Source organism: Pinus tabuliformis, chromosome 1_2, assembly GCF_031772625.1.
Source record: "Pinus tabuliformis cultivar Carrire ecotype Pingquan chromosome 1_2, CPIR1, whole genome shotgun sequence".
Lineage (NCBI taxonomy): Eukaryota > Viridiplantae > Streptophyta > Pinopsida > Pinales > Pinaceae > Pinus > Pinus tabuliformis.
The window spans coordinates 660,092,409-660,096,474 of record NC_142298.1 but is presented as its reverse complement, the minus strand read 5'-3'; positions in this window follow the sequence as shown (position 1 = coordinate 660,096,474).

Below are 4,066 nucleotides of genomic sequence, written 5' to 3'. Positions count from 1 at the left end.
TTGTTGTGTATATTTTATGGTATTGATTTTTTATTCAGCCTCTTTGAAATTGTGCAAAAAAATTTCAAACGTTATGTTTAAAAGAAATTAGATGAAAAATAGCATATGAATTGGAAAATGTCAAACTTGTTGGAAATACTGAGATGGGGGGGTGAATCAGTATTCCTTTTCAATTGTTATTTTTAGCAATTAAATAATTTATATTTAGAACACAAAATGAACAATAGGAATAAATTATTTTATTGATATAATCTTTATAATAAATCAGATACAATATATATATATATATATATATATATATATATATATATATATATATATATATATATATATATATATATATTTATATATATATATAAGGCTCGAACATGTTGCCAAGCACCAACTTGGACTTTTTGTGAGGCTCCAACCTCCAAGGCACCAACCTTGTCTTGTCAAGGCACCAACCTTGGATTTAGGAGCACCAACTCCAAGGACACCAATCCTTCCAATTCTGAGGCACCAACCCCAAGGGCTCTAACCCTCTGCTATATATTGTCTGGATATGTTTGGTATTAATTCTCTGCTCCCAAAATCTTCTTCACTGAATTCTGTCAATCTACAACTTTACTATAGTCTCCATGCTACATCATCAATGACAACCTGTCTTCATATGAAGGAGTCTTCACAACTCTTCATATTGCCCACACAGAGTCTACAAAGTTACCTCATGATGATTTTCAAATAGCCATCATGATCTCCAATAATATCTCCAAGATCTGATGATACTTATCAACAAGATATCTGCGCTAGGCCTCAATGTCTTTTCAAAAACAACTCTGTTTCGACCCTCTGTTCTTACTGTCACAGTAATTGCTTTGGGAGTGAGGCTTCAGGAGTAACTGCTTCAAGAATGACTTCTTCAGAGGAGTGACTGTCGCAGTTTCATATTGTGCATTCAATTAAAAAAAACAACCCTTCCCTTTTCATACTCAGATTATCTTCTTAGATTTGCAGAGCATCCTTTTGAACTGTTATCTGAAATCACTACTAAAACACAGGTCTGAGATTTTTAATAGATAACCCAGTCAACAGAACGTTTGACATTCGGTTTCCTTCTTCTTCCGCTGGACCCTTAGGCTTCCTTCTTTGCTCACGCTTTGGCTTCCTTTCTTCTTCCGCTGAACCTTTTGGCTTCCTTCTTCGATCGCTTGATCTTCAGTTTCCTCTGCACTCACTCGACCTTTTGGCTTCCTTCTTCACTCACTTGATCTTTGGCTTCCTCTGCGCTCGCTCGACGTTCGGCTTCCCGATCTTTGCTCGCTTCCTCTTTCTCTTCTAGTTCACCAATACTCAAAAGACACGTTCATTTGGAAGAGAGGTTGAATTACAAAAGATGTTGCATATTAAGATTATATCAGAGGTTGAATTACAATAGATGTTGCATATCAAGATTATATCAGAGGTTGAATTACAATAGATGTTGCACATTAAGATTATATCAGAGAGGCCCTTTTTTAGTATTCATACAATAGACTCATTATTTACGGAGGATTTCATAGGAGAGACCGTACCCAATGAGGTCCCACATCCACGTCATCAATCGCAATCGTAGTTTACCATTGTTACATATCTTCAAGACTTGCGATATGCGATAGATGCTATATTTCTTTAGGACATATTCTAATGGTGCAGCAAGTTCGCATACATATCACAATCGACGAATTTCAATGTGGAAAGGCTTTAAAGAGACTTGCGATGTGGCAGACGCGATATCATCTTAAGGTGTATGTAATGGAACTATCAGGTCCATATTACATATTGCAATCGGAGGTTTGCGGGACTTCGACTGGCACATGGATTAAAAACGGCCTTAACCCCCGAGTTGACCGTGATCTAAGGGTTGACTATGAGATCGATGGCTAGGATTGAGTGCGGGACTTCAGCCACAATCAAGGAAGTCCATACTTTCCTACCCGTGCTCTTTCGATTGTTGTTGCTCCCGAGACTTGTTTCTTTGATGGCTTTCAATAAACTCTTCATCTTACTCTTTGGCTTCTTGCTCCCATTGCTTTAGTGGATCTATTGCATCATTTGTTGTTCAATTGCTGTTCAATTGTTGTTCAATTGTTGTTCAATTGCTATTCAATTGTTGTTCAAGTGTCGTTCAATTGCTATTCAATTGTTGTTCAATTGATGTTCAATTGTTGTTCAAACGACCTCCTGTTGTTCAATCCACTTGGGTCCTCCATTTCATCATATCATCATATATCAAACTTTCATCACTATGAGCACTATGATCAATGGGCATCAATGGGCAATCATGTATCAAAGAATTTGCCATCGCAAACGCTGCTATATTGACATCAATGACAACCTAGATTAACAATCTCCCCCTTTTCATTGATGGCAATATTCTTCTTCTCTCCCCCTTTGACATCAATGGCAAAGGAGTGCACAAAGACTCCCCCTATCGAATTGCTTCTGTTCTTTATGAATAGTATATTTCTATGGGTATGTTACTCCCCCTGTCATGGTGCTCTTCTTTTTACTCAAGATAAAAAAACATTGCTACCTCATCATCAACTAGCATATTATCCCCTCTTCATGTCTCAAAACTTCTTCATAACGCTTTCAACAATGCTTAAAGATGCTCCATTTCAATGCTTCCAAATAGGCTCCAAGTAGTCATACACCAAATGTTAAAGTCCAAGTTTTTATGCTTTTGCAATTCGAATTTTGTTGTCTTCACAGTTAGAATTAAGGAGTCTTTATAGTCTGAATCAGGATAAGATGCCACTAAAATTATCATTCTCGCTATCTTTCTTCAAATCAGGATTCCTTCAAAGCATCAAACCATATTTTCATTCACATGTTCATGTAGTTTCAAGCCAGTACTGCGACATCCACATTGTATACTTAGTATTCATTACCTTCGAGTAGTGGAAACCCACTCAAACTATATTTTTGCATCTACTCGTTCACAAACTGTCCTATAAAAAATTTAAATGTTGGAGAGGGACACGTTCTCAAAGTACTGTGTAGCTATGCTCTACTCAACTCAGAGAAATAAGGATGCAACAGAGCACGCTTGGCAGAGATTCTCTTCGAAGGGACACATACCAATAGTTTCGATAACAAATTGAAAGCATCATCATTTAAATCCGGGACTTCGATTCTAAGATCACAGGGTTCCCATTGAGGAAAAAATGATGCCAATAACTGAGTTGTGAAACTCCCGGCCAAAATTCTTCATTTGGAGTTTCGAGCAAGCTGAAGATCGCCTGAAGAATCTTGAAATCATTTCATCCCACAAAGAGAGGCTCCCTTCTATACAATTCAGCAAAAATGCAGCCGACATTCCACATGTCAACAGAAAGACATTAGGTATCCTGATCCAAGAGCAGTTTAGGAGATATGTACCAGCGCACCCCTACCCTCTTTGTATAAGCCTTGCCCGATAAATCGGTAGCTCTTCCCAGACAAAACCTTGCAATTTTCAGTGACACAAATTCCCCGTCCTCCATTTCTATCCATATAGCTTTCGGATTCAGGCTTCTATGCATGACGCCATGGCCGTGCATAGAAGCAATGCCTTTCACAAGCTCGTACTACATTACGTGTGACTAAAGGGAGGTGGAAAACACAAGTGTGCTAAGAAGACTTTCATATGCTAGCCCAGGTTCGCCTACAAGATGCAAGGGAAGCAGAGATTACTTGCTTTCTGTAGTGACACTTGGCCCTAGTCCCAAAACTAATTAAATGAATAAATTTTTTGGTTAGTAACAATATTTTTGGATGATAGGCCACTTACTCTTTTACTAATTAAGCTATGTTATTTGTAAAAACTAGAAAAATAGATTGAAAAATATGTGTTGAATTTGGCCACTTACGTTTCTCCCTAATTAAGATATGTGAGAATTTGCAAATAAAAATAAAAATAAAGATAATCTAATTTCTAATACAAAACTTATAGAAGCTTAGTGTGTGATGTGTAATTGCGTGCAAGTGATCAAGTGAGCATGAAAAGTGTGATAAGATGTGGATATTCGGTGATCCATTACAATCTCTTCCTAATTACACTATA